Here is a 26,578-nt window from a genome sequence, read left to right as displayed (position 1 = left end):
GGACCCCACAGGATCCCTACCTACCTCCACTCACTCTCTTCTCTCTTCTCAATCATCCTCTCTTCCCAATAAACACTCTTCCCTAAAACCCTTCACCTATCACCTCCATCCCTCTTCCCTATTAACCATTCACCAGTCACATCCACCCACTCTTCCCCATAAACCTACCCAATAAACTCCACCTACCTTCAAAATTCAAAATCAATTTCCCACCTAAACCCACCCATATAGCCGAACCTTACCCCCCTCCCTTCCCTATATAAAGCCTTCCATTCTTCTTCATTTTCACACAACACAACCCTCTCTTCCCCTTCTTCGCCGAAACACCTTCCCTTCTCCCTCTCCTCCATTTCTTCTTCTTCATCATCTATTCTTTCTTTTATTACTCGAGGGCGAGCAATATTCTAAGTTTGGTGTGGTAAAGGCATAAGCTTTTTGTTTTTCCATTACCATTGATGGCACCTAAGACCGGAGAATCCTCTAGAAAAGGAAAAGGGAAGACAAAAGCTTCCACATCCGAGTCATGGGAGATGGAAAGATTCATCTCTAAAGCCCATCAAGACCACTTCTATGATGTTGTGGCCAAGAAGAAGGTGATCCCCGAGGTCCCTTTCAAACTCAAGAGAAATGAGTATCCGGAGATCCGACATGAGAATCAAAGAAGAAGTTGGGAAGTTTTAACAAATCCCATCCAACAAGTCGGCATCCTAATGGTTCAAGAGTTCTATGTCAATGCATGGATTACTAAGAACCATGATCAAAGTAAGAACCCGGATCCAAAGAACTATGTTACAATGGTTCGGGGGAATTACTTAGATTTTAGTCCGGAGATAAGGTTGGCGTTTAACTTGCCTATGATGCAAGGATATGAACGCCACTACACTAGAAGGGTCAACTTTAATCAAAGGTTGGACCAAGTCCTTATGGACATATGTGTGGAAGGAGCTCAATGGAAGATTGACTCCAAAGGCAAGCCGGTTCAATTAAGAAGATTGGACCTCAAGCCTGTAGCTAGAGGATGGTTGGAGTTCATCCAACGCTCCATCATCCCCACTAGCAACCGATCTGAAGTTACTGTGGATCGAGCCATCATGATTCATAGCATCATGATTGGAGAGGAAGTAGAAGTTCATGAAGTCATCTCCCTTGAACTTTACAAAATAGCCGAAAAGCCCTCTCCTGGGGCAAGGCTAGCTTTTCCTCATCTTATTTTCCATCTATGTTACTCAGTTGGAGCTTTCATAGAAGGAGACATTTCCATTGAGGAAGAGAAGCCCATCACCAAGAAAAGGATGGAGCAAGCAAGAGAGCACATTCATGGAGCTCAAGAGGCACATGAAGCTCATCACCATGAGATCCCGGATATGCCTCAAATGCATTTTCCTCCACAAAACTATTGGGAGAACATCAACACCTCCCTAGGAGAATTAAGTTCCAATATGGGACAAATAAGGGTGGAACATCAAGAGCACTCCATAATCCTTCATGAAATAAGAGAAGATCAAAAAGCAATGAGGGAGGAGCAACAAAGACAAGGAAGAGACATAGAAGAGCTCAAGGACATCATTGGTTCCTCAAGAAGGAAACGCCACCATCACTAAGGTGGACTCATTCCTTGTTCTTACTTTCTCTATTTTTCGTTTTCTCTATGTTAAATGCTTATCTATGTTTGTGTCTTCATTACATGATCATTAGTAGTTAGTAACTATGTCTTAAAGTTATGAATGTCCTATGAATCCATCACCTCTCTTAAATGAAAAATGTTTTTAATTCAAAAGAACAAGAAGTACATGAGTTTCGAATTTATCCTTGAACTTAGTTTAATTATATTGATGTGGAGACAATACTTTTTGTTTTCTGAATGAATGCTTGAACAGTGCATATGTCTTTTGAAGTTGTTGTTTAAGAATGTTAAATATGTTGACTCTTGAAAGAATGATGACAAGGAGACATGTTATTTGATAATATGAAAAATCATAAAAATGATTCTTGAAGCAAGAAAAAGCAGCAAAGAACAAAGCTTGCAAAAAAAAAAATAGCGAAAAAAAAAATAGAAAGAAAAAGAAAAAGCAAGCAGAAAAAGCCAAAGCTCTTAAAACTAAAAGGCAAGAGCAAAAAGCCAATAACCCTTAAAACCAAAAGGCAAGGGTAATAAAAAGGATCCCAAGGCTTTGAGCATCAGTGGATAGGAGGGCCTAAAGGAATAAAATCCCGGTTTAAGCGGCTAAACCAAGCTGTCCCTAACCATGTGCTTGTGGCGTGTAGGTGTCAAGTGAAAACTTGAGACTGAGCGGTTAAAGTCAAGGTCTAAAGCAAAAAAAGAGTGTGCTTAAGAACCCTGGATACCTCTAATTGGGGACTTTAGCAAAGCTGAGTCACAATCTGAAAAGGTTCACCCAATTATGTGTCTGTGGCATTTATGTATCTGGTGGTAATACTGGAAAACAAGGTGCTTAGGGCCACGACCAAGACTCATAAAGAAGCTGTGTTCAAGAATCATCATATTGAACTAGGAGAATCAATAACACTATCTGAACTCTGAGTTCCTATAGATGCCAATCATTCTGAACTTCAATGGATAAAGCGAGATGCCAAAACTATTTAAGAGGCAAAAAGCTACAAGTCCCGCTCATCTGATTGGAGCTATGTTTCATTGATAGTTTGGAATTTATAGTATATTCTCTTCTTTTTACCCTATTTGATTTTCAGTTGCTTGGGGACAAGCAACAATTTATGTTTGGTGTTGTGATGAGCGGATAATTTATACGCTTTTTGGCATTGTTTTTAGTATGTTTTTAGTAGGATTTAGTTACTTCTAGGGATGTTTTTATTAGTTTTTATGTTAAATTCACATTTCTGGACTTTACTATGAGTTTGTGTGTTTTTCTGTGATTTCAGGTATTTTCTAGCTGAAATTGAGGGACTTGAGCAAAAATCAGATTCAGAGGTTGAAGAAGGACTGCTGATGCTGTTGGATTCTGACCTCCCTGCACTCAAAGTGGATTTTCTGGAGATACAGAACTCAAAATGGCACGCTTCCAATTGTGTTGGAAAGTAGACATCCAGGGATTTCCAGAAATATATAATAGTCTATACTTTGCCCAAGTTTAGATGATGCAAACATGCGTTCAACGCCAGCTCTCTGCCCAATTCTGGCGTCCAGCGCCAGAAACAAGTTGCAAAGTGGAGTTCAACGCCCAAACTGGCACCAAAACTGGCATTTAACTCCAAGAATGACCTCTACACGTGTAACATTCAAGCTCAGCCCAATCACATACCAAGTGGGCCCCGGAAGTGGATTTATGCATCAATTACTTACTTTTGTAAACCCTAGTAGCTAGTCTAGTATAAATAGGACCTTTCACTATTGTATTAGACATCATATGATTATATAGTTCATCCTTAGGATCATAGTGATCACCTTTTGGGGGCTGGCCATTTGGCCATGCCTGGACCTTTCACTTATGTATTTTCAACGGTAGAGTTTCTGCACTCCATAGATTAAGGTGTGGAGCTCTGCTGTTCCTCAAAGATTAATGCAAAGTACTACTGTTTTTCTATTCAATTTAACTTATTCCGTTTCTAAGATATTCATTCGCACTTCAACCTGAATGTGATGAACGTGACAATCATCATCATTCCCCATGAACGCGTGCCTGACAACCACTTCCGTTCTACCTTCGATTGAATGAGTGTCTCGTAGATCTCTTAATCAGAATCTTCGTGGTGTAAGCTAGAATGATGGCGGCATTGAAGAGAATCCGGAAAGTCTAAACCTTGTCTGTGGTATTCCGAGTAGGATTCAATGATTGAATGACTGTGACGAGCTTCAAACTCGCGAGTGCTTGGCGTAGTGACAGACGCAAAAGGATAGTAAATCCTATTCCAGCATGATCGGGAACCTCAGATGATTAGCCGTGCCGTGACAGAGCATTTGGACCTTTTTCACAAGAGGAGGGGATGTAGCCATTGACAACGGTGATGCCCTTGCATAAAGCCATCCATGGAAATGAGTAAGACTGATTGGATGAAGACAGCAGGAAAGCAGAAGTTCAGAGGGACGAACGCATCTCTATACGCTTATCTGAAATTCTCACCAATGAATTACATAAGTATCTCTATCTTTACTTTTTATTTAATTATTATTAATATTCGAAAACTCCATATCCATCTAATATCCGCCTGACTGAGATTTACAAGATGACCATAGCTTGCTTCATACCAACAATCTCCGTGGGATCGACCCTTACTCACGTAAGGTTTATTACTTGGACGACCCAGTGCACTTGCTGGTTAGTTGTATCAAAGTTGTGACAGATTATGAATTAAGATTAATAACGTGCACCAAGTTATTGCTCACGTTGCTGGGGATTGTTTTGAGCCTGGAGATCACAATTTCGTGCACCAAGGCGTCCCATTACTTATAGGATTCCTCTCAGAAGTGTACATAAACTGGTTATTTGAACCATGTCAATGAGTTCTTGAGCTTCTGCAGGCGTTTTCTTTAGGTGGATGGATCCACCTGCAGAATAGTCTAGTGACATCTTTGATAACTCAGACAGACCATCATAGAATATATCCAGGATGGTTCATTCTGAAAGCATGTCAAAAGGACACTTTTTGGTTAGTTCCTTGTATCTCTCCCAAGCTTCATAGAGGGATTCACCTTCCTTTTGCCTGAAGGTTTCCACTCTAAGCTTGCTAAGCTTTTGAGGATGAAAGAACTTGGCTAAGAAATCCGTGACCAGCTTATCCCAAGAGTTCAGGCTATCTTTAGGTTGAGAGTCCAACCATACTCTAGCTCTGTCTCTTAGAGCAAACGGGAAAAGCATAAGCCTGTAGACCTCGGGATCAACCCCATTGGTCTTAACAGTATCACAGATCTGCAAGAATTCAGTTAAGAATTAAAAAGGATCTTTGGATGGAAGTCCATGAAATTTGCAGTTCTGTTGCATCAGAGAAACTAATTAAGGTTTAAGCTCAAAGTTGTTTGCTCCAGTGGCAGGAATTGAGATGCTTCTTCCATGTAAATTGGAATTTGGTGCAGTAAAGTCACCAAGCATCTTCCTTGCATTGTTATTGTTTTCGGCCATGTTGTCTTCTTTTTCAAAAATTTCTGTCAGATTTTCTCCAGAGAGTTGTGCTTTAGCTTCCCTTAGCTTCCTCTTCAGAGTCCTTTCAGGTTCAGGATCAGCTTCAACAAAAATGCTCTTATCCTTGTTCCTACTCATATGAAAAAGAAGAGAACACAAAAGAAAATATGGAATCCTCTATGTCATAGTATAGAGATTCCTGTATGCGAGTATAAGAATAGAAGAATAGAAGAAGAGAAATTCGAACACCAAGAGGAAGAGAGGGTTCCAATTTTGAGATGAAGAGAAGTGTTAGTAAATAAATAAATAATTAGAAGGAGATGAGAGAGAGGGAATTTCGAAAATTAATTAAATTAAAAATAAAATTTAAAGATAAATTTTGAAAATTAAAATTGAAATCAAATTAAATTAAAAATTAAAACAATTAGTTAATAAAAAAGAAATTTGAAAAAAATAGGGGAAGGGATTTTCGAAAATTAGATAGGATTGATAAAAAAATTTGAAAATCAATTTTAAAAAGGTAAGAAGTTAGAAAAGAAGGTAGAAAAGATTTTGAAATTGATTTTGATAAAGATGTGATTGAAACTTAATTTGAAAAAGATTTGAAAAAGAAATTTAAAAAGATTTGATTTTGAAAATTAAAGTTGATTACTTGACTAACAAGAAACTAAAAAGATATGATTCTAGAGTTTAAAGATTGAACCTTTCTTACTAGGCAAGTAACAAACTTAGTATTTTTTTGAATCAATCACATTAATTGTTAGTAAAGATTTGAAATTATGAAACAAAATAAGAAAAAGAGTTTTGAAAATTATTTTGGAATTTTCGAAAATTATGAAAGAAAAATGACAAAGATTTGATTTTTGAAAAAGATTTGAAAAAGATATGATTTTTAAATTGAAAATTTGATTTGACTCATAAGAAACAACTAAATTTTAAAAGGTTTTGAAAAAGTCAACTCAAATTTTCGAAAATTTATGTGTGAAAAAGGGAAAGATATTTTTTTTATTTTTGAATTTTAATAAAGGAAGAGAAAAACAACCCAAAGACTCAATGCATGAAAATTTTGGATCAAAACATGTGATGCATGCAAGAACACTATGAATGTCAAGATGAACACCAAGAACACTTTGAATGTCAAGATGAACACCAAGAACTTATTTTTGAAAAATTTTCAAGAAAAGAAAACATGCAAGACACCAAACTTAAAAATTTTTATTCTTTAGACATTAACAAATTGAAAATGCATATGAAAAACAAGAAAAGACACAAAACAACAAAATATGAAGATCAAACAAGAAGACTGGCCAAGAACAACTTGAAGATCATGAAGAATGCAATGCATAAAATTTTCGAAAATAATTTTTAGAAAATTAAAAAGATGCAATTGACACCAAACTTAAAAGTTGACTCTAGACTCAAACAAGAAACACAAAATATTTTTGGTTTTATTATTTTATTAAACTTTTTTTTTGAGTTTTTTCGAAATTTAATTGGGAAAAACGAAAAAGAAGAAAAAAAATTTTTTTTTTTCGAAAATAGGAAATAAAAAGCTTAAAATTAAAATAAAATTACCTAATCTGAGCAATAAGATGAACCGTCAGTTGTCCAAACTCGAACAATCCCCGGCAACGGCACCAAAAACTTGGTGCGCAGAAATCGTGACGGTTCCATTCCTTGGTAACGGCGCTGAAAACTTTATACGCACGTTCATAATCTTAATTCTTTGTCACAACTTCGCACAATTGACCAGCAAGTGCACTGGGTCGTCCAAGTAATAAACCTTACGTGAGAAAGGGTCGATCCCACGGAGATTGTCGGCTTGAAGCAAGCTATGGTCACCTTGTAAATCTCAGTCAGGCGGATTCAAATGTATTAAGAGATTATAATATACTAAAAGATAATTAAAATATGATAGAGATACTTATGTAATTCATTGGTGAGAGTTTCAGATAAGCGTGTAGAGATGCTTTCGTTCCTCTGAACCTCTGCTTTCTTGCTGTCTTCATCCAACCATTCCTACTCCTTTCCATGGCAAGCTTTATGTAGGGCATCACCGTTGTCAATGGCTACATCCTATCCTCTCTGTGAAAATGGTCCAATGCGTTGTCACTGCATGGCTAATCATCTATCGGTTCTCGAACATACTGGAATAGGATTTACTATCCTTTTGCGTCTGTCACTACACCCAGCACTCGCGAGTTTGAAGCCCGTCACAGCCATCCCTTCCCAGATCCTACTCGGAATACCACAGACAAGGTTTAGACTTTCTGGATCTCAAGAATGGCCATCCATGGGTTCTAACTTATACCACGAAGATCCTAATATCTCGGACTCAGTCCCCTGTATTAGATATCTAAGAGATACTCATTCTAGCTTGTTTGCATATAGAACGGAAGTGTTTGTCAGGCACGCATTCATAAGTGAGAATGATGATGAGCGTCGTATAATCATCACATTCATCATGTTCTTGGGTGCGAATGGGTATCTTAGAGAAGGAATAAGCTTGAATTGAATAGAAAAACAGTAGTACTTTGTATTAATTCATGAGGAACAGCAGAGCTCCACACCTTATTCTATGGTGTGTAGAAACTCTACCGTTTGAAAATACATAAGTGATAATGGTCCAGGCATGGCCGAATGGCCAGCCCCCATGAAAGTCTAAGATAGCATAAAAACTAATCCAAGATCTCTAAATACAATAAGTTCTATTTATACTAAACTAGTTACTAGGGTTTACAGAACCGAGTAAATGATGCAGAAATCCACTTCTGGGGCCCACTTGGTGTGTGCTTGGGCTGAGCATTGAGCTTTACACGTGTAGAGGCTTCTCTTGGAGTTGAATGCCAGTTTGTAACCTGTTTCTGGCATTTAACTCCACTTTGTAACCTATTTCTGGCGTTTGACTCCAGAATGCAGCATGGAACTGGAGTTCAACGCCAATTTACGTCATCTATCCTTAATCAAAGTATGAACTATTATATATTGCTGGAAAGCCCTAGATGTCTACTTTCCAACGCAATTGAGAGCATGCCATTTGGAGTTTTGTAGCTCCAGAAAAACCACTTTAAGTGTAGGGAGGTCAGAATCCAACAGCATCTGCAGTCCTTCTTTAACCTCTGAATCTGATTTTTGCTCAAGTCCCTCAATTTCAGCCAGAAAATATCTGAAATCATAGAAAAACACACAAACTCATAGTAAAGTTCAGAAATGTGATTTTTATTTAAAAACTAATAAAAATATACTAAAAACTAACTAAATTATACTGAAAACTATATAAAAACAATGCCAAAAAGTGTATAAATTATCCGCTCATCAGGTTCCTTAAGGCTTACTCCTTCTTCATCATGCCTTTTGTCTACCTCCTCTTCTTCATGTGGAGCTTCAACAACCACTTCTTCCTTATGAATGTCTTCCATGACCCTAGGAGGTATCTCTTCCAATGTAGTCCCTGACCATAAAGTGATGGTGCTGAGACCGCCCTTTGGGTTCGGTTGGGATTGGGAAGGAAGGCTAGGAGAGCTTGAGGGTTGGTTGGTGTTGTTGGAGGAGGACATGGACGTTTTCGAAATCATGTCAGTGCTATCGGCCAATTGAGCACTCATGGCCTCGAATTGAGCTTTATAGCCCTCATCCTGTTTATCCACAGTGGCTCTAAGCTCATCAACTTGATTAGTGGAAGATGAAGAGGATTGGTTGGATTTTTATCTATGGTGTGGTGCTTGGTATTTGGTGTAGTTATTTTGGTTTTGGTTGTGGTGATTTTGGTTGGCTTGGTGGTTGTTGTTATTGTGATGGTATTGAGATGAAGATTGGTTGTTGTTGTAATGAGAAGAAGAGTTATTCCATCTTTGGTTTTGATTGCTCCCTTGTGCATTATCCCTCCGCCTTTGATTTTGATTACTACCATGAGAGTAGTTGTTTTGGCCTTGAGATGGGTAGGGCGGACGATTGTTATAATTCACATTGGCCATGACAAGGGCATGCTCCTCTTGAATTTGATGGCATTGATCGGTATAATGTGTGGTGCTAGAGCACAAACCACAAATTCTAGGAGGGCCTTTATGTTGAACAACTTGAGGTGGAGCTTGGATGGCTTGGATGTAGTAGTATTCCTTTTGATCTTTTTGTATTTGCGTGAGGATAGTGGTCATGTCCCCAAGCACCTTGGTTAAGCTTGCTTCGGAAGGTGACGGTTCTGCCACATACTTGAGAGGATTACTTCTCACCCTTACATGTTGTGTAGCCTCGGCAACATCATTTATCAACTTCCAAGCTTCTCCCTCCGTCTTGTTTATTGAAAGAGAACCACCACTAGAAGCGGTGAGCAATCTTCTATCTTCCGCACAAAGACCTCCAGTGAAGTAACTAATGAGCAAGTGAGTGTTCAATCCATGATGTGGACAAGATTCCAATAGCCTCTTGAACCGAGTCCAATACTCATACAAACTCTCTTGGTCCTTTTTCATTATACCCGAAATCTCCTTCTGGATGTAGTCGGTCTTCTCCGGTGGGAAGAATTTATCTAGAAACTCTCTTCTCAAGAAATCCCAATTGGTCACAATATCATCCGGTTGTGAATAAAACCACATCTTTGCTTGCCCTTCAAGAGAAAAAGGGAAGGCAAAAACCATAATAGCCAACTCATCGGCTCTATGCCTTCGCGCCGTAGAACAAGCAACTTGAAAATCTCTTAGATGTCGGATGGGGTTTTGACCCGGCACCTATGATACTTTGCTTGCAAAGGTTGAAGCATGATGTCCGGAGCTCCTTGCTCATGCAAAGTGATCCGTCGTGGCTCCGCCATGTATGGCTCACCTGTAGGATGTAAAGATGTATTAGTAGTGCCAACAGAAGAATAGGAAGTAGCGGACTCCAAGTCACTCTCGGTGCCGTCTAGTGATTCGGTATGTTCCTCAAGAGAGGCCGAAGTATTAGCCATATAATCCAACCGCTGTCTAGCTTGCCGAGTATGTAACAATGTTCTTTCAATCTCAGGGTCAAACTCGGCTAAGCTAGAATTCGGTTGAGACCGAGTCATCAAACTTGGGAGTCATAGCACACATACAAAAGAAATCTAAACTGTAGCTATGTATTAAAAGAAAGTAAACTATCTACAATATTCACATATTCACATAACCAATATCAAGGCATATGTTGCAACCATTCTCCGGCAATGGCGCCAAAAATTTGATGTGACCCGTGGACTATGTTGGTATAGAATTTCTCAATAAAATCCTGTTGCAAGTATAGCTCTTTCCAACAACAATCCTCGGGTATCAAATTTAGAAGGAAAATTGGTTGTCACAAGTTCAACCCCAATAAAAGTAACCGAAGTATTCAAACCTTGGGTCGTCTCATAAGGAATGGGCAAACATGTGCTTCAACATTGGTTAGAAATCCAGGGTTGCAAGTCATGAGCAAGAAATTAAACTAGGAATCTTAACAAGCAAGTAATCTTGGAATTCAAGAAACTAATGCAAACAATTAGAGAAAAATGTAAATAATTCCAAACTCATAAAATAACATCCAAAGTAATTCTATTCTAAACTAAACAAGTAACTACAACTAAGATAAAGCAATCAAGATTTTTGGATTTTCAAATATGAATGATAAAAGCAACTCTTGGCTAGGCATGGGAATTGAGATTACTATCCTTATCTAATAACCATATCTTGACAATTATGAGGAACCAAACTCATTAAGTCTACTTCTATACTTGAAGTATGTTAAATGGTTTGGTCAACATCAACCCATAAGGTCCAACCTAACTACCAATTAACTTGGTAGTAGGCTAGTGTCAATGGCTATCAAATTAACCACTAAAGGTCCCCAAATCATCAAATTCATTAGACCCAATGACTCAAGCTTGCCCAATTCCCTTAGCCTAGGCCAAGAGTAAAGAGAACTACTCCATAATCAAAGGAAACATTTCATCAGACACATGGTAAGCATTAATAAAAGATCTAATTAAATTGCAATTAAATTGGAACTAACAAGTACCCACTAACAATTATCAACATACAATCACTCAAACAACACAATTAATCATGGAAATCATCAATGCAACAATAACAAATCAAGATCTACAAAATTCATGAAATGGGTATAAAATGACAAACAACAAAGAAACATAAAACTAACACAAGATCTAAACAAAATTATACTAGAGAATTCAAATTAAACAATTAAAACTAGTAATTAACAAGATCCAATTCAGAATTCAACAAGGGAAGATCAAATTAAAGCTAGATCTAGAGAGGAACAAGGATTTCTCTCTCTAGAAGAACAAAGGACCAAAACTAGCTAAAAATTATGTCTATGTGTAAAATGATTGATCCCCCCTTTCCCCCTAGCATCCTTGGGTCTTTTTCTATGCAGAAATAGCTTGAATTTGGGCCTGATGAGCCTCAGAAATTCCCAGGCATGATTTCCTTTAATGAGGTCACGTGCAGCCTTCCGCGCGTGCGAGGCATGCGTGTGTGCGCGCCGATTGCTTTTGTGATTCAGGCGTGCACGCCATGTGCGCATGCGCGTCGGTGGGATTTCTCTGATCCGCGCGGATGCGTCCATCCTTGCGTACCACTTCCAGCTATCCTCATGCACGTGCGCGCGTGAAGTGCGCGTGCGCGTCCATTGTGAAGTTCCCAAAATCCAAGTCTTCATGTTCCTTCCTTTTGTCCATGCTTTCTTTCTCTCTTCTAGGCCATCCTTGCCCTATAATTTCTGACAAACATATCACGGCATTGAATGACAATAAAAGAGGATCAAAATATAGCAATTCTAAGGAAAAATAAGCATGTTTTTCATCATGGAGCAATATTAGGAAGGAAACACAAAACCATGCAATTCTTGTGAATAAGTGTGAGAAATATTGACAAAATCCCCTGAATTCTAAACAATATAAACGACAAAATTGGGGTTTATCAAGTACCCATCTAAGAAGCAATAGTAGGCATGACTAGCCAACCTTTCCAGCATCTAATCAATGAAGGAGAGGGAAGTGATCCTTCCTTGTTGCATCATTTAGTCTTCTATAGTCAATGCACATTCTCCACCCTATCACTATCCTTTTGGGGATGAGTTCATTCTTCTCATTAAAGATGACTTCCATTCCACCTTTCTTTGGTACCACTTGCACTGGGCTCACCCAAGGGCTGTCAGAGATTGGGTATATAATTCCAGCATTCCACAGCTTCATTACCTCCTTTTGAACCACTTCCTTCATGGTTGGGTTAAGCCTTCTTTGATGTTGTACCACTGGTTTTGAGTCTTCTTCTAGCAAGATTTTGTGCATACAAATTTCAGGGCTTATGCCCTTGATGTCATCAATTGTCCACCCTAAAGCTGTCTTGTGATTTTTCAGTACTTCAATCAGCTTTGTTTCATCTTCCATGCCTAAAGAGGAATTGATGATTACTGGAAGGGTTTCTTTCCCTCCAAGAAATGCATACTTGAGATGAGGAGGAAGGGGCTTGATAAACCCATATTTTATGATGTATTTTATGCTTAGTTTGAGTGATTTATTCAATCCTTCACCCACTTGTTCATGTTAATTGCATGGTTTTACTTTCCCTTCCTTATTATGTGATGTATGTGAAAAACATGTTTCCTATGCTTTTAAATTAATTATTTTAATTACCTTTATTTCCATTCAATGCCGTGATTAGTGTGTTGAGTAGTTTCAGATCTTCTAAGGCAGGAATGACTCAAAGGATGGAAAGGAAACATACAAAAATGGAAGGAAAGCACAAAACGGAGTCCTTGAAGAAACTGGCATCCATGCGATCGCATGGACGACATGACTGACGCGACCGCGTGGCAAGGAAAAGCTCCGAATGACGCGACCGCGTGACCCACGTGGACGCGTGACAGAGGCCATGCACCAGAAATTGCAGAAAACGCTCATAGCGAATTCTGAAGCCCTTTTTGGCCCAAATCCAAGTCCAGAAGGCATAGACCAGAGGTTATGACGTGAAGGGATGCATCCATTCAGAGGAGAGCTCACCACTTTAGTTACTTTCCATGTTTTAGATCTAGTTTTGAGAGAGGTTCTCTCCTCTCTCTCTTAGGATTAGGATTTAGGACTTCTCTTAGTTCTAGGAGTAACTCTCAATCCCAGGTTCTTTATTTTTATTTATTCTTCCAATTTAGTTTATGAACTCTTCATGTTAGATTACAATTTCACTTATTAATGTTATTTGAGGCATTTCAATTCATGATTGGTTTCTTTAATTTATGTTATTGTTGCTTTACATCTGAAGGCATTTTTATTCCAGCAAATTTACTCTTTCCTCTTTTGGTTTTGGTTAAGAAAGCAGTAACTCAGGAGTTATCTTATCTCAACATAATTGATAACTGTTATCTTTGCTAATTGAATTGAACTTCAATAATCCCAACCTTTTCTTAGGAAATAAATAGGATTCGAAGATCAAGCTAATTTGTCCCTTGACTTTCCTTTGCTTTAGTAAAGGTTGACTAAGTGGAATTAAGATTCGACTTTCATTGTTGTTGATAAGAATAGCTAAGCCTGGACTTCCAATTTCTCATACCTTGCCAAAAGTTTGCTTTACAGATATTTATTTATTTTAATTGCCATTTAATTTACTCGCCATTAAGTTACTTGTTCCTCATTCTTGAAACCCCAATTTACAATCTCCATAACCAATAATAAGAACATACTTCCCTGCAGTTCCTTGAGAAGACGACCCGAGGTTTAAATACTTCGGTTATCGATTTTTAAGGGGTTTGTTACTTGTGACAACCAAAACGTTTGTAAGAAAGGTTGATTGCTTGGTTTAGTAACTATACTTGCAACGAGTATTTACCATAACTTCTAAACCATCAATCTTCCACTCTTTTATAATAGTGCCGTTGCCGGGGAGCTGCTAACGTGTGCCTTATTATTGGTTATTGTAAATATTTTTCTTTTGCTTGTTCATTTATTTTTGTTTTTCCTTTTTATTTTTATTTGCTACTATAAACTCTCACTCCTCTCGCTTTGAGTTTGGTTCTAACTTTGTTGAAGGAAATAGAAGTTACAGCAGGAATATGCATCAAGGTCAGACCAATCAAGGATGGATGGATCCAAGAGGATCTAATCAACCCTTTAGGCAACAACACCCTCCAAGATATCATGGACAACGACCATTCTACAATGCATACCCAGCTGATAGATATGGTGGACAACCTTGTAACTACCAACAAGACCCACCCCGTGCCCATAGACCAACCTCTCAACATAACCTCAAACCGCCCCACTCACAAGCTTCTCTTCACCATTCGCCACCGTATGATCGTTTCCTACCCCAGTTCCAACCCAATTACTCCGAAGCACCACCACTTCCCTATGTCTCATGTCCAAATCCATCACCCCGAGAATCAGAGGTTCGCCTCAAGGCAACAGTAAATAAACTTCAAGCAACTATTCGACAACTAGAGCAAGCAGTAATTCAATTAGTTTCTAGACGCGCGAACATTCAAGGACCAACCACAGCCCCATGTGGACAATCTAATGAAGAGCGTAGCATGAAGGAGATATTAGAAACTCCAGTGGACAAGACAGAGCAGGAATTCGTACTCGAACAAGTAGAAGAAGCTGTCATTGTACAAGAAGAAGGGTTGGTTGAAGATCTAGGAGACGCTGAACCTCCATGGGAATCCAGAGCTGAAGAGAACTCTGATGAGCGGATAATTTATACGCTTTTTGGCATTGTTTTTAGTATGTTTTTAGTAGGATTTAGTTACTTTTAGGGATGTTTTTAATAGATTTTATGTTAAATTCACATTTTTGGACTTTACTATGAGTTTGTGTGTTTTTCTGTGATTTCAGGTATTTTCTGGCTGAAATTGAGGGACTTGAGCAGAAATCAGATTCAGAGGTTGAAAAAGGACTGCTGATGCTGTTGGATTCTGACCTCCCTGCACTCAAAGTGGATTTTCTGGAGCTACAGAACTCGCAATGGCGCGCTTTCAATTGCGTTGGAAAGTAGACATCCAGGGCTTTCCAGAAATATATAATAGTCTATACTTTGGCCAAGAATAGACGACATAAACTGGCGTTCAACGCCAGCTTTCTACCCAAATCTGGCGTCCAGCGCCAGAAAAGGATCCAAAACCAGAGTTGAACGCCCAAACTGGCACAAAAACTGGCGTTCAACTCCACAAATGGCCTCTGCACGTGCAACACTTAAGCTCAGCCCAAACACACACCAAGTGGGCCCCGGAAGTGGATTTATACATCAAATACTTACTCATGTAAACCCTAGTAGCTAGTTTATTATAAATAGGACCTCTTACTATTGTATTAGGCATCCTGGATTGTATTTTGATTCTGTGATCACGTTTTGGGGGCTGGCCATCTCGGCCATGCCTGGACCTTCACTTATGTATTTTTAACGGTAGAGTTTCTACACTCCATAGACTAAGGTGTGGAGCTCTGCTGTTCCTCAAAGATTAATGCAAAGTACTACTGTTTTCTATTCAATTCTTCTTATTTCTCATCCAAGATATCTATTCGCACCCAAGAACATGATGAAGGTGATGATTATGTGTGACGCTCATCATCCTTCTCTCTTATGAACGCGTGCCTGACAAACACTTCCGTTCTACATGAAATAAGCTAGAATGAGTATCTCTTAGATCTCCTAACCAGAATCTTCGTGGCGTAAGCTAGAATGATGGCGGCATTCAAGAGAATCCGGAAAGTCTAAACCTTGTCTGTGGTATTCCGAGTAGGATTCAATGATTGAATGACTGTGACGAGCTCCTAACTCGCGATTGCAGGGCGTTAGTGACAGACGCAAAAGGATAGTAAATCCTATTCCAGCATGATCGAGAACCGACAGATGAATAGCCGTGCCGTGACAGGGTGCGTGAGCATATTATTCACTGAGAGGATAAGATGAAGCCATTGACAAGGGTGATGCCTCCAGACGATTAGCCGTGCCGTGACAGGGCATTGGATCATTTTCCCGAGAGATGACCGAAAGTAGCCATTGACAGTGGTGATGTATCACATACAGCCAGCCATGGAAAGGAGTAAGACTGATTGGATGAAGATAGCAGGAAAGCAGAGGTTCAGAGGAACGAAAAGCATCTCCATTCCCTCATCTGAAATTCTTACTAATGATTTACATAAGTACCTCTATCCCTTTTATTGTTTATTTTAATCTAATAAAGTATCATGTTTAAATCCGCCTGACTGAGATTTACAAGGTGACCATAGCTTGCTTCAAGCCAACAATCTCTGTGGGATCGACCCTTACTCGCGTAAGGTTTATTACTTGGACGACCCAGTACACTTGCTGGTTAGTTGAACGGAGTTGTGTCCACACATAGTAAAGAGCCATAATAATGATTCCATACAATAACAAAGAGTACTACATTAATGTGATCACAATTTCGTGCACCAAGTTTTTGGCGCCGTTGCCGGGGATTGTTCGTGTTTGGACAACTGACGGTTCATCTTGTTGCTCAGATTAGGTAATTTTCTCTTTATTTTATTTTCAAAAAATTTTTCAAAAACTTTTTCAAAAAATTTTTTTCTTTGTTTTCATTTTTCTTCAAATAAATTTTCGAAAAAAAAAATTTGTTTTCAAAAATAAATTATTCTATGGCTTCAGAATTTTTAAGAATGAATTCTAGTGTTTCATGAAGCATGATTGAAGCCTGGCTGGCTGTAAAGCCATGTCTCAATCCTTATACCCAAGAGAAGAGCTTCTTTATCTTTCTTAGCCAATTGGCTGTTGAATGTAAGGAATGTCAGGCGTGTCATGTCTGAATTACATACTAAAGCTTGGATGGCTATTAAGCCATGCCTGACCCTTTGATTGGAGCTTTAGAGCATAAGATTCCTGGAATTCATATTGAAAATTTTGGAATCCTTATTTTCTTTTTCAAAAGAATTTTTCGAAAAATATAAAACAAAAATAAAAAAAAAATTTAGAAAATCATAAAAATCAAAAATATTTTTGTGTTTCTTGTTTGAGTCTTGAGTCATATCATAAGTTTGGTGTCACTTGCATATGCATCTTGCATTTTTCGAAAATTTCATACATTCATGGTGTTCTTCATGATCTTCAAGTTGTTCTTGGTAAGTCTTCTTGTTTGATCTTGATGATTTTTTGTTTTGTGTCTTTTCATGTTTATCATATGCATTCTTGAATTCTTAGTGCGTAAGCATTAAAGAATTCTAAGTTTGGTGTCTTGCATGTTTTCTTTGCATTAAAAATTTTTCAAAAATATGTTCTTGATGTTCATCATGACATTCAAAGTGTTCTTGGTGTTCATCTTGACATTCATAGCATTCTTGCATGCATTCATTGTTTTAATCTAAAAATTTCATGCATTGCATATTTTTCATGTTTTTCATAAAAATTTCAAAAAATCAAAAAAATATCTTTCCCTTTTTCTCCCATCAAATTCGAAAATTGAGTTGACTTTTTCAAAAATTTTTAAAATCAAGTTGTTTCTCATGAGTCAAATCAAATTTTCAATTTGAAAATCTTATCTTTTTCAAAATCTTTTTCAAAAATCAAATCTTTTTCAAAATTCTTAATTATTTTCGAAAATTTTAAAAATATTTTTCAAAAATCTTTTTCTTATTTTTAAATCAAAATTTTCGAAAATAACATAAACAATTAATGTTTTGATTCAAAAATTTGAAGTTTGTTACTTGCTTGTTAAGAAAGATTCAAACTTTGAGTTATAGAATCATATCTTTTGATTTCTTATGAATCAAGTCATTAATTGTGATTTTAAAAAAAAATAAAATCTTTTTCAAAAACTAATTTCTATCATATCTTTTCAAAAATATCTTCTTATCTTATCTTTTTCAAAAATATCTTTTCAAAATATCTTTTCTAACTTCCTAACTTCTTATCTTTTCAAAATTTGTTTCAACTAACTAACTAACTTTTTGTTTGTTTCTTAACTTTTTCAAAACTACCTAACTAACTCTCTTTCTCTAATTTTCGAAAATATCTCCCCCTTTTTCAAAAATTTCTTTTTAATTAACTAATTATTTTATTTTTATTTTTATTTCAAAAAAATTTTCGAAAAATACTAACTAATTTTTCAAAAACCATTTTCAAAAATCACTAACCCTTTTTCAAAAATGATTTTCGAAAATTCCCTCCTTCTCTCTCATCCTATTCTATTTATTCATTCATTAACTAACATCTCTTCCTCACATCATCACCAAATTCGAACCCCCTCTTCTATCTGTGTTCGAATTTCTTCCTCTTTTCTTCTACTCACATAAGGGATCCCTATACTGTGGTATAAAGGATCTCTATTATTATTATTATCATTTTTCTGTCCATTCTTCCTTGTATTATGAGCAGGAGCAAGGATAAGAACATTCTTGTGGAAGCAGATCCAGAACCTGAAAGGACTCTGAAGAGAAAATTAAAGAGAAGCTAAAATACAACAATCCAGAGAAAACCTTTCAGAAATTTTTGAACAGGCAAAGGAGATGGCAGGCAAAAATAATAATAATGAAAGGAGGATGCTTGGTGACTTTACTGCACCTAATTCCAATTTACATGGAAGAAGCATCTCCATTCCTGCCATTGGAGCAAACAACTTTGAGCTGAAACCTCAGTTAGTTTCTCTGATGCAGCAGAACTGCAAGTTTCATGGACTTCCATCAGAAGATTCTTTTCAGTTCTTAACTGAATTCTTGCAGATATGTGATACTGTTAAGACTAATGGCGTAAATCCTGAAGTCTACAGGCTCATGCTTTTCCCTTTTGCTGTAAGAGACAGAGCTAGATTATGGTTGGATTCTCAACCTAAAGACAGCCTGAACTCTTGGGATAAGCTGGTCACGGCTTTCTTAGCCAAGTACTTTCCTCCTCAAAAGCTGAGCAAGCTTAGAGCTGATGTTCAAACCTTCAGACAGAAAGAAGGTGAATCTCTCTATGAAGCTTGGGAAAGATACAAACAGTTGACCAAAAAGTGTCCTTCTGACATGCTTTCAGAATGGACCATCCTGGATATATTCTATGATGGTCTGTCTGAGCTATCAAAGATGTCACTGGACACTTCTGCAGGTGGATCCATTCACCTAAAGAAAACGCCTGCAGAAGCTCAAGAACTCATTGACATGGTTGCTAATAACCAGTTCATGTACACTTCTGAAAGGAATCCTGTGAATAATGGGACACCTATGAAGAAGGGAGTTCTTGAAGTTGATACTCTGAATGCCATATTGGCTCAGAATAAAATATTGACTCAGCAAGTCAATATGATCTCTCAGAGTCTGCATAGAATGCAAGCTGCATCCAACAGTACTCAAGAGGCATCTTCTGAAGAAGAAGCCTATGATCCTGAGAACCCTGCAATAGCAGAGGTAAATTACTTAGGTGAACCTTATGGAAACACCTATAACTCAACATGGAGAAATCATCCAAATTTCTCATGGAAGGATCAAAAGCCCCAACAAGGCTTTAATAATGGTGGAAGAAACATGTTTAACAATAATAAACCTTTTCCATCATCCACTCAGCAACAGACAGAGAACACTGAACAAAATGCTTCTAATTTAGCAAATCTAGTCTCTGATCTATCCAAGGCCACTGTGAGTTTCATGAATGAAACAAGGTCTTCCATTAGAAATCTGGAAGCACAAGTGGGCCAACTGAGTAAAAGGATCACTGAAATCCCTTCTAGTACTCTCCCAAGCAATACAGAAGAGAATCCAAAAGGAGAGTGCAAGGCCATTGACATAAGCGCCATGGCCGAACCTGTAAGGGAAGGAGAGGACGTGAATTCCAAGGAGGAAGACCTCCTGGGACGTCTAGTGATCAATAAGGAGCTTCCCTCTGAGGAACCAAAGGACTCTGAGGCTCATCTAGAGACCATAGAGATTCCATTGAACCTCCTTATGCCCTTCATGAGCTCTGATGAGTATTCCTCTTCTGAAGAGAATGAGGATGTTACTGAAGAGCAAACTGCCAAGTTTCTTGGTGCAATCATGAAGCTGAATGCCAAATTATTTGGCATTGATGCTTGGGAAGTTGAACCTCCCTTGTTCATCAATGAACTAAGTGATCTGGATCAACTGACATTGCCTCAGAAGAGACAGGATCCTGGAAAGTTCATAATACCCTGTACCATAGGCACCATGATCTTTAAGGCTCTGTGTGACCTTGGTTCAGGAATAAACCTCATGCCCCTCTCTGTAATAGAGAAACTGGGAATCTATGGGGTGCAAGCTGCTAAAATCTCACTAGAGATGGCAGACAGCTCAAGAAAATAGGCTTATGGACAAGTAGAGGATGTATTAGTAAAGGTTGAGGGCCTTTACATCCCTGCTGATTTCATAGTCCTGGATACTGGAAAGGAAGAGGATGAATCCATCATCCTAGGAAGACCTTTCCTGGCCACAGCAAGAGCTGTGATTGATGTTGACAGAGGTGAAATAGTCCTTCAATGGAATAAGAACTCCCTTGTGTTTAAAACTCTAGGATCTCCCTCTGCAACCATGGAGAGGAAGCAGAAAAAGCTTCTCTCAAAGCAGAGTCAACCAGAGCCCCCACAGTCAAACTCTAAGTTTGGTGTTGGGAGGCCACAACCAAACTCTAAGTTTGGTGTTGAACTCCCATATCCAAACTCTAAGTTTGGTGTTGGAGAGTCTCAACAAAGCTCTGCACATCTGTGAGGCTCCATGAGAGCTCACTGTCAAGCTATTGACATTAAAGAAGCGCTTGTTGGGAGGCAACCCAATGTTTATCTAATTCTTATTTTTATTGTTTTTCATGTTTTCTTAGGTTCATGATCATGTGGAGTCACAAAATAAATATAAAAATTGAAAATGGAATCAAAAACAGCAGAAGAAAAATCACACCCTGGAGGAGCATCTGTCTGGCGTTCAAACGCCAGAACAGAGCATAGTTCTGGCGCTGAACGCCCAGAATGGGAGCATCCTGGCGCTGAACGCCCAGAACAAGCATGGTTCTGGTGTTCAACGCCAGAAATGGCAGCAAAGGGGCGTTGAACGCCAAAAATGGGCACCAACCTGGCGCTGAACGCCCAGAGTTGTGTGCAAGGGCATTTTACATGCCTAAATTGGTGCAGGGATGTAAATGCCTTGACACCTCAGGATCTGTGGACCTCACAGGATCACCTCAGGATCTGTGGACCCCACAGGATCCCCACCTACCTCATCATCTCTCTTCCCATTCATGATCATCCCTTCTGTTTTCCATTTACCACTCACATCCATACAACCACTACCTTCAAAATTCAACATCTCTCTCCCACCCAATCCCACCCATATGGCCGAATACACACATCCATCCATCTCCTCCATATCTTCTTCTTCTTCTTCTATTCTTTCTTCTTTTGCTCGAGGGCGAGCAACATTCTAAGTTTGGTGTGGTAAAAAGCATAGCTTTTTTGTTTTTCTCCATAACCATTGATGGCACCTAAGGCCAGAGAGGCCTCTAGAAAGAGGAAAGGGAAGACAAAAGCTTCCATCAAGGGTCTATAGCTCAGTGGTAGAACATTTGACTGCAAATCAAGAGATCCCTGAGACACCTCAGGGGATACATTTTCTTCCACACAATTATTGGAAGCAACTAAGGGTGGAACATCAAGAGCACTCCATCATCCTTCATGAAATCAAAGAAGATCTAAAAGCAATGAAGGAGGAGCAGCAAAGACAAGGAAGAGACATCGAAGATCTCAAGGACATCACTAAGGTGGACTCATTCCTTGTTCTTACTTTCTCTATTTTTCGTTTTCTATGTTATGTGCTTATCTATGTTTGTGTCTTCATTACATGATCATTAGTAGTTAGTAACTTTGTCTTAAAGTTATAAATGTCTTATGAATCCATCACCTCTCTTAAATGAAAAATGTTTTAATTCAAAAGAACAAGAAGTACATGAGTTTCGAATTTATCCTTGAACTTAGCTCAATTATATTGATGTGGTGACAATGCTTCTTGTTTTCTGAATGTATGCTTGAATAGTGCATATGTCTTTTGAAGTTGTTGTTTAAGAATGTTAAATATGTTGGCTCTTGAAAGAATAATGACTAGGAGACATGTTATTTGATAATCTGAAAAATCATAAAAATGATTCTTGAAGCAAGAAAAAGCAGCAAAGAACAAAGCTTGCAGAAAAAAAATAGGCGAAAAAAAAATTTAGAAGAAAAAGAAAAAGCAAGCAGAAAAAGCCAAAGCTCTTAAAACCAAGAGGCAAGAGCAAAAAGCCAATAACCCTTAAAACCAAAAGGCAAGGGCAAATAAAAAGGATCCCAAGGCTTTGAGCATCAGTGGATAGGAGGACCTAAAGGAATAAAATCCTGGTCTAAGCGGCTAAACCAAGCTGTCCCTAACCATATGCTTGTGGCGTGAAGGTGTCAAGTGAAAACTTGAGACTGAGCGGTTAAAGTCAAGGTCCAAAGCAAAAACAAAGAGTGTGCTTAAGAACCCTGGACACCTCTAATTGGGGACTTTAGCAAAGCTGAGTCACAATCTGAAAAGGTTCACCCAATTACGTGTCTGTGGCATTTATGTATCCGGTGGTAATACTGGAAAACAAAGTGCTTAGGGCCACAGCCAAGACTCATAAAATAGCTGTGTTCAAGAATCATCATACTGAACAAGGAGAATCAATAACACTATCTGAACTTTGAGTTCCTATAGATGCCAATCATTCTGAACCTCAATGGATAGAGTGAGATGCCAAAACTATTCAAGAGACAAAAAGCTACAAGTCCCGCTCATATGATTGAAGCTCTGTTTCATTGATAGTTTGGAATTTATAGTATATTCTATTCTTTTTATCAGTTGCTTGGGGACAAGCAACAATTTAAGTTTGGTGTTGTGATGAGCGGATAATTTATACGCTTTTTGGCATTGTTTTTAGTATGTTTTTAGTATGATTTAGTTACTTTTAGGGATGTTTTTAATAGATTTTATGTTAAATTCACATTTCTGGACTTTACTATGAGTTTATGTGTTTTTCTGTGATTTCAGGTATTTTCTGGCTGAAATTGAGGGACTTGAGCAGAAATCAGATTCAGAGGTTGAAAAAGGACTGCTGATGCTGTTGGATTCTGACCTCCCTGCACTCAAAGTGGATTTTCTGGAGCTACAGAACTCGAAATGGCGCGCTTCCAATTGCGTTGGAAAGTAGACATCCAGGGATTTCCAGAAATATATAATAGTCCATACTTTGGCCAAGAATAGACGAGATAAACTGGCGTTCAACGCCAGCTTTCTACCCAAATCTGGCGTCCAGCGCCAGAAAAGGATCCAAAACCCAGAGTTGAACGCCCAAACTGGCACAAAAACTGGCGTTCAACTCCACAAATGGCCTCTGCACGTGCAACACTTAAGCTCAGCCCAAACACACACCAAGTGGGCCCCGGAAGTGGATTTATACATCAAATACTTACTCATGTAAACCCTAGTAGCTAGTTTATTATAAATAGGACCTCTTACTATTGTATTAGGCATCCTGGATTGTATTTTGATTCTGTGATCACGTTTTGGGGGCTGGCCATCTCGGCCATGCCTGGACCTTCACTTATGTATTTTTAACGGTAGAGTTTCTACACTCCATAGACTAAGGTGTGGAGCTCTGCTGTTCCTCAAAGATTAATGCAAAGTACTACTGTTTTCTATTCAATTCTTCTTATTTCTCATCCAAGATATCTATTCGCACCCAAGAACATGATGAAGGTGATGATTATGTGTGACGCTCATCATCCTTCTCTCTTATGAACGCGTGCCTGACAAACACTTCCGTTCTACATGAAATAAGCTAGAATGAGTATCTCTTAGATCTCCTAACCAGAATCTTCGTGGCGTAAGCTAGAATGATGGCGGCATTCAAGAGAATCCGGAAAGTCTAAACCTTGTCTGTGGTATTCCGAGTAGGATTCAATGATTGAATGACTGTGACGAGCTCCTAACTCGCGATTGCAGGGCGTTAGTGACAGACGCAAAAGGATAGTAAATCCTATTCCAGCATGATCGAGAACCGACAGATGAATAGCCGTGCCGTGACAGGGTGCGTGAGCATATTATTCACTGAGAGGATAAGATGAAGCCATTGACAAGGGTGATGCCTCCAGACGATTAGCCGTGCCGTGACAGGGCATTGGATCATTTTCCCGAGAGATGACCGAAAGTAGCCATTGACAGTGGTGATGTATCACATACAGCCAGCCATGGAAAGGAGTAAGACTGATTGGATGAAGATAGCAGGAAAGCAGAGGTTCAGAGGAACGAAAAGCATCTCCATTCCCTCATCTGAAATTCTTACTAATGATTTACATAAGTACCTCTATCCCTTTTATTGTTTATTTTAATCTAATAAAGTATCATGTTTAAATCCGCCTGACTGAGATTTACAAGGTGACCATAGCTTGCTTCAAGCCAACAATCTCTGTGGGATCGACCCTTACTCGCGTAAGGTTTATTACTTGGACGACCCAGTACACTTGCTGGTTAGTTGAACGGAGTTGTGTCCACACATAGTAAAGAGCCATAATAATGATTCCATACAATAACAAAGAGTACTACATTAATGTGATCACAATTTCGTGCACCAAACTCCGTCAAGGACCTTACAGTTAATACTAAGGAGGATATTGCACAATCCCCAAGGCAAGTCGTTTATGAAGAACTAGACGGAATAACCCAGGACATAAATTCCCTTGATAATAATAGTCGCAAGTCAAGCTCTCTTAGTAATGAACTTGCATCCGCAAGTGAATTCTCTGAGATCGAAGAATCTTCCCCAAATGAATACGAAGATGATGCAGAGGTAGATTTCTCTCAACCTCCCATCTATGACTCAAGTGATGAGGAAGACATAGATGACTTTGACCAGAACTCAGATGCATTTGAAGAACCTTACAAAGAAGTGGAGGAATTCACAGAAGAACACGAGAGAGTAGAACTCACAGAACCATTGGAATCACCTACCCCAAGTCCATTACCGCTTAATACAAGCTTCAAGTGGGTACAATCCTTAACCTTTAACCTTACTTATTCACTTGAATATGGTTTACTTGAAACAGATGGCCAGCTTAGAGCTCTATGCGGCTTTAAGAGTAAGAGGGAAATGGCTCGTGCTCAGAGCTGGTGTACAAGGTTCAATAAGGTTCCACGCTTCAACTTGAAGTGCACGGATTGGTATCAAGCTCAATTGAATGGATCTCGGAAAACGTTTGGTTACCATGGTGAGAACTTACTTTCTAAATCACCCGAATGGAAAAATATAGATCAAGACGGAGGCGAAGTTAGATCCAAGGCTTGGGATCGTGGAATCTATTCTAACATTCGTCACCCCAGAAGCCTAAAAATCTGTTTGAAGATGCTCAGAAGCTTTACATACCTAGTTTGGGACCCCAGAGGCTATTGGCATTCCAAGCACTGGTGGAGATTTTTGGATGAATTTAAACACAAGCCACCATAACAGGAAGCTCTTCAAATGTCCAACTTAAGGACTTTAACTAAAAGTGCTAGGTGGGAGACAACCCACCGTGGTATAATCGTTTCTTTTACTTAGTTTTGTTTATTTTTGAATTTTATTTTATTTTATTGAACCTGGAATCATGCATAGCATTCACATTAAGCACTGCATTCTGCATATTGCATTCCGCATTCTGCATATGCTAAAAAATAAGAGAGAAGAGGGTGCGCGACGCGACCGCATGCCTCATGCGATCGGGTCAAATGGGGAACTACACTTCCCACGCGACCGCGTCATCCACGCGGCCGCGTGACCTGGAATTCGGCGTAAGGATCCAATGTTCAGAGAGTTGGGATGGAATCGTATGGCCATTGTGCGTCTAGCACAAAATGGCCCACGCGATCGCATGCGATCGCGTCACTTGCACACAATCAATGCCACGCGACCGCGTGAGCGACGCGACCGCGTCGCATGGATTGCACAAATCCCAAAAAGGAGACAGAGAGTTGCGCTGGAATGACGCTGGATTCGTGCGTTTAGCACACTTTCCAGCGACGCGATCGCATGCCCCATGCGATCGCGTCATCCCTTCTTTTACCCCCTCTATGCAATCGCGCGGCCCATGCGATCGCGTCATTTACTCTTTCTGCCTTCCGCGTGATCGCGTCACCCACGCGATCGCGTCAACCACCTTTTTCGCTCCAGCCACGCGACCACGTGCCCCACGCGGCCGCGTGGATTCAAAAATATAACCCCCCATTCACACGAAACCCCATCAGTCGCGACGCCCCCCCCCAATTCTTTTTCTCCCTCTCTTCTCCCCCAACCCTCAAACACCACCAACCAGCCACCACCGCGCCACCACCCTAACGCCGCCGACCACCCAGATGCCGCCGCCACCTACCACACTACCTCCTTCCCCCTTATTTCTTCCTCTTTCTTCTTTCTTCCTCCTCCTCCGCCACTGCCCACCACCCACCGTCGCCGTCTGTACCCGCTGCGACCCACCACCACCACCAACCCTTTCCCCCTCCCTTCCCCTCT

At 39.3% G+C, this 26,578-nt stretch overlaps 1 non-coding gene and 1 pseudogene across 1 annotated transcript; one reads left to right on the top strand and one right to left on the bottom strand.

Annotated features, from left to right (window-relative positions):
* The first annotated feature begins 4,598 nt into the window (after positions 1-4,598).
* On the top strand, positions 4,599-4,700 carry LOC112745188 (small nucleolar RNA R71; annotated as a pseudogene).
* A 14,266-nt stretch (positions 4,701-18,966) lies between these two features.
* LOC112746208 (small nucleolar RNA R71) lies at positions 18,967-19,074 on the bottom strand. The gene has a single exon (XR_003174103.1). It is a non-coding gene; the product is annotated as a small nucleolar RNA R71 (small nucleolar RNA).
* Positions 19,075-26,578: the final 7,504 nt, after the last annotated feature.

This window comes from Arachis hypogaea, chromosome 14, assembly GCF_003086295.3.
Source record: "Arachis hypogaea cultivar Tifrunner chromosome 14, arahy.Tifrunner.gnm2.J5K5, whole genome shotgun sequence".
NCBI classification, from domain to species: Eukaryota; Viridiplantae; Streptophyta; class Magnoliopsida; order Fabales; family Fabaceae; genus Arachis; species Arachis hypogaea.
This window is presented reverse-complemented; position numbering and strand designations above follow the sequence as displayed.